This window comes from Tenrec ecaudatus, chromosome 6, assembly GCF_050624435.1.
Source record: "Tenrec ecaudatus isolate mTenEca1 chromosome 6, mTenEca1.hap1, whole genome shotgun sequence".
NCBI classification, from domain to species: Eukaryota; Metazoa; Chordata; class Mammalia; order Afrosoricida; family Tenrecidae; genus Tenrec; species Tenrec ecaudatus.
Genome location: NC_134535.1, coordinates 156,842,420 through 156,858,230, shown reverse-complemented (window position 1 = coordinate 156,858,230; position 15,811 = coordinate 156,842,420). Strand labels below are relative to the sequence as shown.

The 15,811-nt window shown below is 36.8% G+C and overlaps 1 pseudogene; it reads left to right on the top strand.

The window, feature by feature from the left end:
• The first annotated feature begins 8,599 nt into the window (after positions 1–8,599).
• LOC142452081 (U6 spliceosomal RNA) lies at positions 8,600–8,700 on the top strand (annotated as a pseudogene).
• The last annotated feature ends 7,111 nt before the right edge of the window (positions 8,701–15,811 follow it).

Here is a 15,811-nt window from a genome sequence, read left to right as displayed (position 1 = left end):
CTCCTCGTGGATTAAGCCACCCGTGAATTCTGTCTGAACATAGCCCAGGGACTTCAATAGCCTTGCTATCAGAAAGAGCATTGAGTATGGCAGATGTCCTTTTGCTACAATGTAACACCTTATCATTTTATCTCCATTTTGACCTATTTTACAGTTGTTTCAATTTTTAACATTTCCTTCTTTTTGATTGAAGAAATGAATTGGTTTTGTCATTGTTTTTGATTTTTGTTTGTTTCCTGTTTGTGTGATTTTTCTGGATATTAAATCCAGGATAAGTAAGTCTATAAAGTAACTGGACTAATAATTACCTACGAGGATGGCAAGGGGCAGTTGGAGGGAGATGGGGAGCTAACAACAAGGAATCTGAGAAGAAAATGTTCCGAACTTGATGTGATGATGATTGTACAACTCTTCGTTTGGTTTTTATGATCGGTGAACTCTATGTCAATAAAATTATTTAAGAATATTTTAATCTTTATTTACGTAACAGGTATTATTATTAGATTATCATATATTAAATACTGTTTGAGGTGTTGTGGCCAGAATGATGAATAAATGGAACGTAATAGCTGTGCTGATAAAGCTTAAAATATGCCTACTGCCCATGAGTTGAGTCAACTTTTAGTGGGTGCCTCTATAGGATAGGTAGAACATCCCCCACAGTGTTTCCAATGCCATAAATCTCTCTGGAAGCAGACTATCACATCTTCTCCCTCTGTGTGGCTGGTGGGGATCCAGTCACCAACATTTTGGTTAGCAACCTAGCTTTTGAACCACTGCACTACCAGAGGTCCTGCTTATGTTCTGGTGCAGTGGTTCTCAACCTTCCTCCTGCCGCGACCCTTTCATACAGGTCCTCAGGTGGTGGTGACCCCTCAACCATAAAACCATTTTCGTTGCTACTTCATCACTGTCATTTTGCTACTGTTAAGAATCGGAAGACCCTTGTGAAAGGTCGTTCAACCCCCAAAGGGGTCGCAAGCCACAAGTTGAGAACCGCAGTTCTAGTGGGAATTATAATTAAGTAAGCGAGAAATTAATATAGTATGGTTATAACATGCTGGCGTATCATGATTGGAAGGTAAATTCATAAGAGTATCTGCTTCTGTTTAAATTATTTATAAGCAAACCACTGCAAGGCAATAAATGATAAATAATTAGCACAGTATTTATACTATCAATTGGACCCCTGGCGGGCGCACAGTCTTGGAAATTCACAAGAGAGGTCCTACCAGGTCCCATAGAGTCGCTTTGAGTCGACATCGACTGTATGGCACTGAGGGTTTTGTTTTGTTTTGTTTTGAGAAGGTAGACTGGTAGCTAACCCCCAACATGCTCCCCAAAAGGCCCTGCCTCCCTATATTGAGCCCTTTATATAAATTTCTCCTACAGTGAGTCAAGGCTAATAGCTGTAATCAACAAAATACAGGAGAATTGAGAGTATCAACAACTCGCTGCCACGGAGTGGGCGATGACCCATAGTGGCCTTGTAGGAGTGGGCAGAACTGCTGTGAGTTGTAACTGGTAGTGAGAGTAGAGTGTCCCGTCTTTCTCCCAAGGAGCATCTGGTGGCTTCAAACTGTGCACTTTACTGTTAGCAGCCCAATTGTAAAGCCATGCTCCATCAAGGCTCCTAGTGTACTCAACAATAATGACAAAACCTTCCAGCAACCAATTATTCCCGACCCTTTCACATTCCGAAGACATCTGTATTAGTGTTCCATCATTGTTGGCATCAATCACCACAAACTTCAAATCTTAAAACAAGTGTGTCATCTTACAGCTTTGCAGGTCTGAAATCTGTCATAGGCCTCGCCTGTTCGAAATTAAGGGTCAGCCAGCCTGTGGTCTTTTCTGGAGTGTATCCTTCCGCATTGAATTATTGGAAAAATTCAGGTCCTACACAGGCATCAAGGGCCATTGCCGGCATCAAAATAAGAAAACATATCCTTCACTCTCAAAAGTTTCTTTTTGTTTTGTTGTCACCTCATTTGTTTCCCTCCTGTCACTTTCTGGAATCCACCAATCTTCTAGCACAATGGTATAGTTTACATTATCTAGAGTTTTATATAACGTGAATAATGTTATTTGTGTATGTATATGTATTTTAGCCTGGCTTTGGTTAGGCATCCTATCTATTAGGAAATGGATGCACGCACCAATAATTCACTCCTCACTTAATGGCATGGCTAAGTTTCTAAGACCGGGTCTTTATGGGAAAATAAGTATTGTGTGAAAAGGGAGAATGACCACATCAGATCCTCAAATGTGGGAGGACTACATCATTAATAACCTTCAAATGACATCATGACATAGCTGCCAAACCATTGAGAATTGTGGTCCAACCATGTTGACATATAACTGCAACCATCACAATTAGTCTTATTATTGTCTCATCTCTTGAATTTGTTACATTAAGGATACATCAGAAGTGTGCAAAATTGCCAGACAGTAGATTTTTTAAATACTTCCATAAGTGTGAAAGGCTGGAGAGGATGGCCATACATGGGAACTACTGGATAGCTCCCTAAATGAGGAATAGGCAGTTCATTGCATTCTATCACTAAAACCCAATCCGTTGTATGGATGCAACATAATTTATTCATTCATTTATATTTTTATAAACACTGGAGCATGCTCGATTAGGGGCCATCACATACAAAACTGCTGTAAATATTCGTTTACAAGTGATCCTATGGAACATTCTTGTTCTAAGTGTGTAACTATCTGCATCATGTGGTAAATTTATTTTTATTTAAACTGGCTAAACTATTTTACACAGTGGATATACCATTTTATATCCTCAATGGCAGTGATTGAAGGTTTTAAAATATTTATATCCAGCAAGCCTAGTATGATCAGAATTTTGGCATTTTATCCATTGTTACAGCTATGCATATTATTTCATATTTCATTTTAAGACTAATACTGTTAAGCATCTTTTTAAATACTTCTTTTCGCCTTTAATTTAAAAAATGTATACCTGACTTTTGATGTTTTTATTAGAAATTTTTTCCTTTTGGGGAATGTTATGGATTTAAGTGTGCCTAAAAATGTGTTGTAGATTCCACTATATGTATTGAGTTGACCAGAACCCAACCAGATCAAGAAAAGATTTTGAGCCTGTGAATTGGTGCATATTGCTGCTGACTTTATGGATGGCTTGTCTGATTTGATTTTGCTTATGGGTGCAGACTCACAAGGTTCCAACTAAAATGAAGATTCTTGATACCAAAGAACAGGTTTGTCTCCTCAGAGCACTGGGTTGATGTAAGTGGGCAGTATAGAAATTGGATACCCAAAATGGGGTGGATAAAGGCATGCAGGGGCTGGCTTACAAACTTTCATAGGTGGAGAATATTCCCATAGGATTATAGGATTAGGGTGTAGGTGTTCACTTACCTGCAATTGTTGTAGAATATTTTTTTGTTCACTTATGTTTAAATGAGGCTTTGGTACATGTTAATTGTATGCACTTTATTTTTATCCTGTTACAAATGCATGATTTTATTAGTGTTTTGTTTAAAAATTATATATGCCTAAAGAGTTGTGTAAAAGTGTCAACTTGGCAAGGGGTGGTCTGTGGCACTTACATGATCTCCTGTCAACTTGAGTGAAGGGGTGGAGTCTAGCCTGTCAATCAGGTCACAGCGAATGAAGCCTCTGTGTGGGCATGGCCTTCTCCTGTGGATTCTGGGAATTTCTGTCTCCCTGCCAGGAGGTGGAACACACACACACTCTCTCTGCTACACATTCCTGTTGACAAGCCACATGGAGACACATTGATGGAGCCAGAGCCCTGGAGCTGGAGAAGCCACTGGGAGACCCATGTCAGCGCTGAGATGCTTCTAATAAGATTGCATCTACAAGACTTTCCACCCACTGGCCTGTGACCTTCCTGTATTCAGCATCATTTCATGGCTGTGTGAGTCTTAAGAGGAATTTATGGATTCATATCAGCCATATAGAGTAATATTGGACTCATGAACTTGATCTGTACTGGGCTGGGATGTTTTCTCAATATACAACTGTTCTTTTATATAAAGCTCTTTCTTAAACACATATAAGTCTCTCTGGATTTATTTCTCTAGTCTACCCAGAATAACACAGTATGGTTATGTCCTCATCTGATCATAGAGTCTTCATTGCTATGTTAATGAGACAGGACTAGTGTGAAATATGTGAGGAGCCTATCTTTTTGAGGTACAGAAAAACACATTAAGCAAGTTTGCTGGGGGAAGATTGATTCGGTGGTACATAAAAGTGATCAAGGAATGCCTAGTATACAGACATTGTAAACAGACAAGGACTTTCCTTCTTTTTAGACCTAGCAGAGAAAGAATGCCTTCTTTGAGCCACCAACCTGAATTTGGGCTTGTAGCTTCAAAAATTGTAAGAAATTAAATTTCTGTTTGCAAAAACAATCCACTTATCATTTTTATGTTATAGCAGCACCAGCTAACTGAGATCACAGGGTTATTTGTTTTCTCATTGCTGAATTTTGAGAATTAAAAAATATATAATGCAGGCACATTAATGCAAGTTTTTCTTTTCCAGGAAATTTTAAGAAGAGAACCTTTACATTTTGATGTGGTGCAATGTTTGCATTTTCTGGATAAATATGTTTCTTGTCATGCCTTAGCAAACCTTGGCCAATTAAGTCACAAAGGTTTTATTTTGTTTTTAACCTGTGCTCTCTTTTTGAAGCTTTTGTGCTTTGAGGTCTTACATTATATTCTATGATCTATGGTGACTACATTGGTGAAGCAAGATATGGAGCCATGCTTATTTTAAAAGTTATTTTTGGCATATGACGAATGGATATTCAGTTGTTCCAAGACCATATATTAAGAAAGCAATCCTTGTCTTGAGAAACCTCTCAAAGTTTTTATGCATTTTGTTTATTGCCCAATTCCAAATCTACTCCAGGTACCAAAATCTGTATGATGTATTGAAGTTTGACCAATTAACATTTATTATTTCACACAATTTCTGTGAATTAAGAATCCAAGAGTAGTTGGAGGACTCTGGCTGAGGGTGTCTCGTGACATTATACCAATGGTGAATGCCTATGTTGCTGGGATCTGAAGTCTACACTGAGTCGAAACTTCCAAGTTCCCTTATCTGGCTGTTAGTTCGAAGCTTCCCTTCCTCAGTCCATGAACCTCCCCAAATTGCTCCTCAGGACGTAACTGCCCTCCTTTCTCAAAGCCAACCATTGAATAATAAGAGACCAGCTCTATTTTTCATTTTTGACAACCTAATTTCAGAATTAACCTGCCATCAATTTGCCCTATTCTAGTGAATAGTTGAATACATAGGCTAATACTGGCATGAGGTTAATGGTGTGTGTGTGTGTGTGTGTGTGTGTGTGTGTTCTATACAAGTGTTCTCATTCTGGGAGATATGGATCATTGGATGGTGTTTGGATGCTGGCTACCATATACTCCAGGGGGAAATATTGTTCTAGATGCAGTTCCTTGGGGGATTGTGACTGTTCATAAGGAAGCAGCATCATGAACTACAATCCAAAATACTTTATTTTCTATTTTGAAAAATAAATAGCTTTTAAAATGTGTTGATAAATATATAGTTATACAAATATTATATCTTAAAAATCATGGCACGGTGTTAAGCTAGCTGATAGATGGTTGAAAACCACCAGTTGCTCTATAAGAGAAAGAAGTGCTAGCCTAGCACCCATAATAGTTACTAGCACCCATAATAGTTACTAGCACCCATAATAGTTAACAGCATTGGACACTCTTTGGGGAAGTTCTACTCTATCCATGTGACCGTACAATGACTCTACCCAATGAACATGACCTTCCTAACACAAAAGAATACCTGTAGAGTACGATGCTACAAAATACAGACATATCATGAGATGAAATGTTATAATAAATAACACATTTTAGCAATTAATATATTAATTTAGACAAAAATAATGGATAATATAATCTATTGGCATATGATTTATAAAGAGTTGTCTTTGTCCACATATCATTAGTTTCAGCTTAGTGTAAATTTTTTCCTGCAGAAACTACTTGATTTATGCTCTCCTATAATTCAAAGATTACTTTTTAGGATGTAATTGAGCAATACATTTCAGATTGGGAGTCCCTCTCTAAGGTTTCCACCCAGAAGGGAGTGACCATCACTTTTAGTTTGCTTCAGGATGAACAGCACACTGGAGTCAGTTGAATAATGGAGCCTCTGGGATGATGAAGTATAGATAGTGATAGTGTATATAAATTAATAGAGAGAGAAAGTTATAGACAACCATGCAGAGATGATAAAAGCTAAAAGCACTATTATCGTTATTCATTTAAAGTATGACATTTCATTTATACTTTCAATACATTCCAAAACATCAGCTAACCTAGCTACTTACATATTTATTTTGGAGGAATAAGAATCTTCATTGAGAATGTCGTGAAAACTATGACACATGTGTGCCAAAATATACTTTTAATTTTAAGCAACTCATGGAGTTTCTGAAGCCTTGAATACAGTCCACAAATAGTTACACGAATCTTAAACACTCTTATTTGAGTGTGAGGAGAGTCATTTATGCTAACTCTAGGATTTTATAGATTTACTTGCTAATTGAGAGAGGCTTTTATTTTTTCAAGGGCAAAATGTGCAAGATGACAAGACTCTTTAGAATAGAATATAGCCTTGATGCAGAATATGTGATAAACTATGGGGGCAGATTGTGAGATCCTAAGTTATTTGTAGTTGGTTGGAAAGTGAGTCCAAATTTCCTATTTTAGGTATATTCTTTATGTAGCACCAAGTGCTTTCCTATCCCACCCTTCATGTATACTTATTATCTTGCTTTTTTGATGAATGTAGAAATGATGCGGAGCAGATTGATTCAAAAGTCCCTGGAGATTTGTGCAATAGATGAACCAAATATTTCCAGGTTACTAATTCACTCTACTCTAGATACAGCTTGCCTAATTTGTGACATGGAAAACCAAAATCAGTGGACAAACTGCAATTAAAAAAAAAAAGGCAAGAAAGGTTGACTCTATTACAATGGTGTTATCATTGAGAGAAAATTACCCTGGGAGGAAAACACAATATCAAGCAGGACAAGCCAGGGCAGAAGTTTGCACATTCCAGTGAAAGTTTTCAGGCAACTCTGTCCATGGACATCTCCTTAAAGGATGTGACCCAGGTGAGACTTACCTGCTAAAGGCAACTAATCCACAATAAGCAAATTATCCTTCCCCGAAGGGCAAGCTACAATGTCAACCACATGCTTCAGGAAGAAAAAAAAACATGTGTTCCTGGGAGAAGAGGAAACCAGAGACTAGCAGAGGCTTGCCTAGAGACGAAATTGAAATATAACTGAGAAATTTGAGTTGATTTAGAAGACGAGGTTGTTCTAATTAGGTCCCTAAAATATTCTAATAAACAACAGAAGCCAAGCATAGAAAGCAACTTAACAAATTGTGTCCCTTTAATATACCCTAAGTAGAAGAGGGATGAAAATACATCTCTAAAGTTGAGGCTAATTTGGCTAAATATAGTGTGGGATAGATGAAAAAGAATATATATATATATATATATATATATATATATATATATATATATGTTCATGTAATGCCTTTCCCTCCAAGTTGATCCCTGACCAGCATAAACAAGTTGTCATTAATTTATATAGGCTAAGAATTGATGCCATCTTCTCAAAGATGCCTACAGAATTATAACCCATGACACCACCACCACCAACAAAAATCCATCCAGTTTTTTGATTCAAAGAATACTATAATAGATGTGTTTATAGACAAGAAGCTGAGCAAAGGACTACCTTATGTAATCATTTAGTATGTGTGTGAGCACATAAGTAGGTGAAGGGAGTACATGTCTATTTTGGAAAAAAGAATTACTATTTTATAGATGTAACAATCAATCTAAATTAGTGCAATTGCAAAATTATTAGAGTCGCCCTTCTTATTAAATAATTAACTTTGACAAAATGTTTCATTTCTTTGTTTTTAGCCAGGCTCAAGGCAAGATTTTTAGCCAGGGTATCTATGACAAATAGATGACAGATGGAGGATCATGTTATAAGTATAGCATTTCAGCTATGATTTGACACTGTCGAGAATAAACCTCAAATGGTTCAAAAGTTAATGCTTATGATGGCTGACCTTCCTGTCAACTTTCTACTTTCTGACTATGGATTATAACTAGGCATACCTTTTCATACGCCACCACTTCTTCCGTTTGTTCGACTGTGGTGGCTTGTGTGTTGCTGAGATGCTGCGTGCTGTGCCTTTGGTATACAAAGAATCACTCTATGGAGCAGAATATGGCTGCTGGATTGAAGTTCAGCACTCACTAGCAACCAATGGCTTTGCAGCTGACACAACCTTGCTTGTTGAAAGAAGACTTGAAACACTAATTGAAGATCAAGGATTGCAGCCTTCAGAATGATTTAGAGTGCAATGGAAAGAAAAACAAAAAAATCATGAGAAATATGGAACTTCACGAGAATCAGAGGACATATTGAAGTTGTCAAGGACTTCATTTTACTTGGATTTACAATCAATGCCTATGGAAGAATCAGTAAAGAAATCAAATAGTGCTCGCTTCGGCAGCACATATACTAAAATTGGAATGATACAGAGAAGATGGCCCCAGTGCAAGGATGACACGGAGAAGATGCCCCCAGTGTAAGTTTGTGAAGCATTCATATGTTTCAGTAGAATAAAGGCATATACAAAAAGCCAGTAGCCAATATTGCACTCATTGGAGAAAAGCTGAAAAACCATTCCACTGATTAAGGGAACCAGATAAGGATGTCTCTTATCCCCATTTTTATTCAACATTGTGCTGGAAGTCCTAGCCAGTACCATCAGACAACTGCAAGAGATCAAGGGAGTACAATTGGGTAAAGAAGACATGAAACTTCCACTATTTGGAGACTATATGATTTTATATATTGAGAGTCCCATGGTGTCCACAAAAGGGTTACTGGAGTTTGGTAGTGTAGTAGGACACAAGATTGATAAGCAGAAATCAATTGTTTTCTTATATACCAGTGATAGGAATACCGAAAAAGATATCGAGGCAACAATACCATTCACAATACCCATGCTGAGGCTGAAATATTAGGAATAAACCTAGCCCCCCCCAAATTAAAGACCTATACAAAGAAAATGACAGAATATTACTATATGAAACCAGAAGGCAACTATACAAATGGAGGACCATCCCATGTTCATGGATTGGAAGACTCAATCTTGTGAAAAGGTCAATATTACCTAAAGCACCATGCAGGTTCAATGCAATCCCGATCTAAATCCAAGCATCATTCTTCAAATAAGTGGAAGAAATAATTACCAATTTCATATGGAGAGGAAATAACCCCAGGATAGGCAAAGAACTCAAGAAGAAGAAAGTAGATGGTCTTGTACCACCTGACCTCACACCTACTGTATAGCTACAGTTGTCAAAACAGCCTGGTACTGATATAATGATAGATTCACGGATCCATGATCAGGACAGAAAGTATAGAAATCAAAACATCAGCATACAGACAATTTCTTTAAATTATATGAATTTATTGTTGTTGGGAATCTACAAAGCAAAACTTCCACTTATACAACAGTTTCTACATGTACAAATTGGTGACATTGATTACATTTTTGGAGTTATGTAATCATTCTTGCTGTTTTCTAGAATTATTGGACAAGGAAGGAGTTATTCCTCATTCATTAATTGTACATTTGTCTGAAATTACCTATTTTAAGAGTTACATTCTGCTCTAAAACTGTGGAATTCCTATGCATCAAAGTGCTGTCAGATATATTGGTGAAAAGCCATGATCCCAAATCTCTTCAAGACATGTCTAATCAGTCTAATTCGGGCTGTGGGAAGTCCTTTCATCTAGACCTGTGAGGCATGGTCTCAAATCCTTCTGCAGGCTTTACAAAAAAATTACTCTGTATCCTTGACTCTGGTGGCTTCATGGGTTATGGGGTGAACTGTATACCAAAAGGTCGGCTGTTTGAAACACCCGCCGCTTCTTGGGAGAATGAGGCTGTCTAAGTCTGTAAAGAGGTGCAATCTTGGACTCCACAAGGGCTGTTCTACCCTGTCTTATGCGGTCAGTTTGAGTCAGTCACGATGAGATGGCAAGGAGTTTGGTTTGGAGTTCTGAGGTCCGTTTTTATTAGACATTAAGGAATTGGGCTCTTTTAGAAGGAAGGCATATTTGAGGCTCTCTTGCAGACTGGAGAGACATTCCTGGCCTTCCACAATTTCATTAAATTCTGATGAAAAACTTGGCTGTACCATCTTTAGCTCGACTGGCACTTTAAATAATATTTTTTTTGCAATCTCCTTAATTGAATCTGTGACTTTTGGAATACCTTTTGTGTCTCCTGAACTCCGGAAGGTGATTGTTTCACTAATATTTCTGCCGTTACAAAATACTGGTTGCTCTTTCCCAGCCTCTAATCAATTTTCTTACTACCTTTTTAAGTCCCACTAGAAAGTCTAATTTGCTACCATTCCATTACCTTCCTGCTAGCCCCTCTTAAAGCCAATTGTGATGTTTTAGGTCTTGTAATAGGATTTTATCACTTCCAACTACTAATTTCCACATCACTTGATTATGGATGTATACAAAACATTCCCAAACAACTAGTTTAAAACAACAGCTATTTTATTTGCTAATGATTTTGTGACTTAAGCTTATGAAAGATGAAGTGAAAAGTTTTAAATATCTGAGCTTTTAAGTTGTTCATAAATTGGAATAAGTTGGGTGCATTAATCTATTGTAAATTTCATGACATCTAAACACACATTATTTTAATAAAAATTTGGTATCGGTTTTAAAAGATTTACTGTGAAAAAGAAAATACAAGTGTTAACTGGTAATTTTATTTTCTTGACTGCATGCTAAGTGATAATATTGGGATAAATTTTATTAAATAAAGTGTTTATTTAAACTAATTTTACCGAATGGTTTCTTAGATATGCCCTGCAAACCATACTCTAAAATCAACAAGAAGGAATAGGTACATTAAACTTCACCAGAAGGAAAAAACAAACAAACCCCTAAATATATTGAAAATCATGATTAAGAAAGTGAGGAAACAAATCACAAAATAAGAGGAAACATTTGAAAATCATATCTCTTAGAAGTGACTAGTGTATCCTGAATCTATAAAGTACTCTTAAAACACAGTAATAAGATAATTCCGGTAACAATTTGGAAAATACTTTTAATAGCTATTTTCCCAAAGGTGGTATATGAGAGTCATTATGCACAGAGTCACCAAAACACCAAAAACAAACAAACAAGCATAACCCTCAAGTCAGTTCTGATGCATCGTGAATACGACAATGCAAGTCAACGCTTCAATTACATAGTGTGTGTCATGATAGCAAGCATTTAGTGAGGACGTAGAGAAATTGGAACCCTCGTGAATTTCTGGTGCAAATGTAACATGGTACAACCATTTTGGAAAATAATCTGCATTCCCTTAAAATGGTAACTGTACAGTTGCCATGTAATCTAGCAATTCAACCTCTATGCATGCACCCAAGATAAATGAAGACATATATTCACAAGAAACTTGTATGCAACTGTTCATAGCAACATTAATCATAATAGTAAAAAAATAGAGACAACTCAAGTACCTACAAATTGATGAAGGGTTAAACCAAATGTGGAATACCCATGTAGTAGAATATTATTCATCGATGTAAAGAATAAATCATTGATATATGCTACAATGGTGAACCTTAAAAATATGATGATAAGTGAAAAAAGGTAGACATAAAATACCACATACTCTATCATTAAATTATGTAACATCTTCAGAATATACAAATTCATAGAGGCAGAAAGCATATTAGAGGTTTTCAAAGGTTGGGGCTTTAGGCTGATGAAATGTTTTAAAGTTAGATAATGCCGATGGCTGTACAATTCTGTGAATCTATTTTTAATAGATTCAAACCAAAAAATCACACCAAATTCAAAACCAAAATATTAATAGATGTACTTGGGGAAAAGCTAGCAAATTTTGAAACAAATAAAGTAAACCTCACCATCTATTTTGGTTATATTTCTGTTAGTTTTGTGTCAATAATTAATTAAATTGTCATCATCTTTATAGTATATATTATATTTAAAAGTACGTGAAAGTAAATTCATATATGTGTCCTCCAGAAATAAAAACATCCAATTCTAGGAGAGATTTCCCACATAACACGGGGAATTCATTAGTTTTATGAAATTGAAGCAGAAAGCTGTTAAACACTTGTTTTATATATATATATATATATATATAATTTATTTATTGTCTCTTGGGTGAAGGTTTATAGAGCCAATCAGTTTTACATTCAACAATTCATACACATTTTATTTCATTAATTCATTGATATTTCCTTTCCTAGTTTCTTGTTTTTTCCCACCTTCTTTTTGAACTATTCTGAATTTTGTCCTTGCGTAAAATGCCGCAGTGTTTATCTCAAAGAGTTGATTATTTTAAGATGCGTATCTCATTAGTGTTATCATTCCACTTAAAGACTTGCCTATTCTTTGGCTGAAATTTGACCCATGGGGATGATGTGGTAGTTACATAATCTGGTGTCAATTTGAGGATTCAGAGTGAAGGGGCGGAGTCTAGCCTGTCAATCAGGTCATAGATAATGAGGCGTCTATGTGGGCATGGCCTTCTCCTGAGGAGTCTGGGAACTCCAGTATTCCTCCTTGGAGGTGGGAGACACTCTCTCTCTGCTTACACCCTGGGAGACATAGCAGCTGATAAGACACATGGAGCTAGGCTAGTGCCCTGAGCAGGAGAAGCCACGCGGAGACGCCTGCCAGCGCTGAGATGCTTATGCCACCACTGGATCCACAAGACTTCCAACCCACTGGCCTGTGATCTTCTTGCATTCAGCGTCATGGTGTATGTTTTGTGAGTATGAAGAGCACTTTAAAGATTGTTATTGGACATATGGGCTAATAGCCGACTTATGGACTTGATCTGGGCTGGGCTGGGATGTTTTCTCAATATTCAATTGCTGTTGGATATAAAACTCTTTGTTATACACATATGAGTCTCCTTGGATTTGTTTCTCTCATCTACCTGGACGAACACAGATGAGGTCCATTTGAAACCTGAAGAGTGACTACAGGCCATCGTTGGAAGGGTCTCAGTTTAATCAGTAAGTCTGTTTATGTTTGTTTATTTGTTGTTTTTAAATGACTTTGAGTTTTGCTCCACAATTTTCTCCCAGTCTACCCAAGACTTTCTAGTGTGATTCTTTTCAAAGTTGTTGGTAGTATGAGGTGGTTACTGTCCATTCATCTCATCTCAGAGTGACAGAGATCGATGTTTGTGTAGTCCATTTATCCATTGGACTAACGATTTCCAAGTATCTTCAAAGGTCTTCACTCCTGTTTTCTCTCAAAAGGAGACACCAATAGTTTCACTTGAGTTTCACCAATAGTTGCACCTGAGATGGTGATTCATGAATTTTAAGACATTGATCTCACCAAAGTAGAAGCTAATACATGATCGTTGTGAGCTATGTTAATCCAAATTACCTTGGTATCCCCAAATGACCTTGGCATCCCCAGAGACTAAGATCCTGAGCTTGCTGACCCTGTGACTCATCCTTCAAAGCTTTTGGTTATGTCCAAGACAAAACCCATGATACATTAAAAAAAATAAGATCATCATTTTTGTTGTTGCAATTGTGCTTAGTGCACATTGAGTTGGTCCTGACTCATAGTTACCTGATGTACAACTAAACGAAACTCTGCCTGGTCCCACACCATTCTCACAATTGTTCTTATGTTTGTGCCCATTGTTGTAACCACTGTGGTAATCCATGTCATTGAGGACCTTCCTCTTTTTTGCTGCCCCTCCTACCAAGCATGATGTCCTTCTCCAGGAACTGGCCCCTCATATCAATATGTCCAAAGTACGTGAGGCAAAGTCTGTCCATCTTCCCCTCTAAGGAGCATTCTGGCTGTCATTTTTCCAAGTTACATTTATTTTTCTTTTGGTAGTCTGTGGAACTAGTCTACACCACATACAGATGTGCTAATTAAAAAAACTGTAGCCTGAATCAAGCATATCTTCGTCCTCAAAGTCACTTTCTTGCTTTTCCACACTCTAAAGAGGACTTGTGCAGCAGATTTAGCGAATGTAAGGCATGCTTTGATCTCTTGACTGTTGCTTCCATGAGCAATGATTGTAGATGTAAGCAAGAATTCCTTGACCGCTTCAATCATTTCTCCACTTATCATGATGCTACCTATAGGTCCACTTGGAAGGATTGTGGTCTTCCTCGCCTAAGTCATAATCCTTCCTGAATGCCGCAACCTTTGATCTTCATCAGCAAAAGCTTCAAGTCCTCCTGACTCTCAGCCAGCAAGGTTGTGTCATCTGCATATCGCAGGTTGTTAATAAACCTTTCCAATTAAGATAAATTTAAAGGCATTCTAGTTTAAATTAAAATTCAGTTTAGTAATATTGCTTTATACTCTATTTGGAGCTGCCATTGTTCAAATAACTAATGTACTTTGAAACTATTTCATGCAACAATATAAATATACTTTCAGCCTGTGATTTCTTAAAGCAGATAACTTTATAAGATTGTACATGATGAGGTATTGTTTAGTGTTATAGTTCACCTTGTCATTTAACTTTACATTCAAACATACTTATTAATATAAGTTGATGGTATTTTATTTATTATTTTTTACTTTTTATTGTGAATGAAAGGAAACTTTATACCTAATCATCAGTTATGTATTTAACAGCTCACCCAGTGAATATTATTTTATATATACAGGTAGTTTTACTATACCTACTTCAAAACCAGTGGGGAGAAATATACAGGATATTTTTTTAAGTCACATAAATTTGAACTTTAATAGCTACTGTAGCCAGTAATTCTTTAAAAGAATTTTCCTTCTCAAATAGCTTAGAGAATTGTTTTGTACCATGGGCAAATCCAGACATGAGCAAAGTATCGCAAGTACAAAGGTTTGTACATCTCTTTAAATGTTGACATTCATCAAGAGCTCGCCACTGCCAGAGTAACTGTAGGTGGAGGAGACTGAAGTGGAGACATGAGGCAATTAATGAAACCATTCAAACTTCCCACAAATCATTTTCCAGTGACCATCTTTTAAAAAAGTAGAATAAGAAGATATCCTTGACTAAATTATTTGGAACATTGAAAAAATGATTTATATTATTCTTAATATATATAGAAATAGGACATGGTTAAATATCAATGGTTATTCAGTTAACAGGGTTCTTTAAAATCAAATGATCATAATCCCTTCACAGAATTCACCTAAGATTTCCAGGTTACGCATGAAGCAAAAGACATGGCGAACATGTTTAAAGATGCAGAATAGAAAAAAAGGAAATGAATAAAGTCAGAAAATAGATATACTCATCTCTTCCTACCACTGAGTTTAAAACACTGTTTTTGGCCTTGTCCTATGAATTCACTGGAGAGATAGGAATTGATTTTATTCCACTACTCGATGCTCAGAGTAACATTATTGCTGACATCAGAGGATCTTGACTGAAAGCAGAGAATCCCAGGAAGATGTTGACTATGCTCACACATTCAATGCTATGGACCTGGAGAACAGGATTCCAGAACATACATGGTGCCTATGCTGAATTTGGATTAAGAGGCAGTTGTGCAAATAAAACAAGGACTACTGCATGGTTGAAAATCAGGAACGGTGTGTGTCAGGGCTCTATCCCTTCACCATATTTCTTCAACCTGTACGCTGAGAAAATCA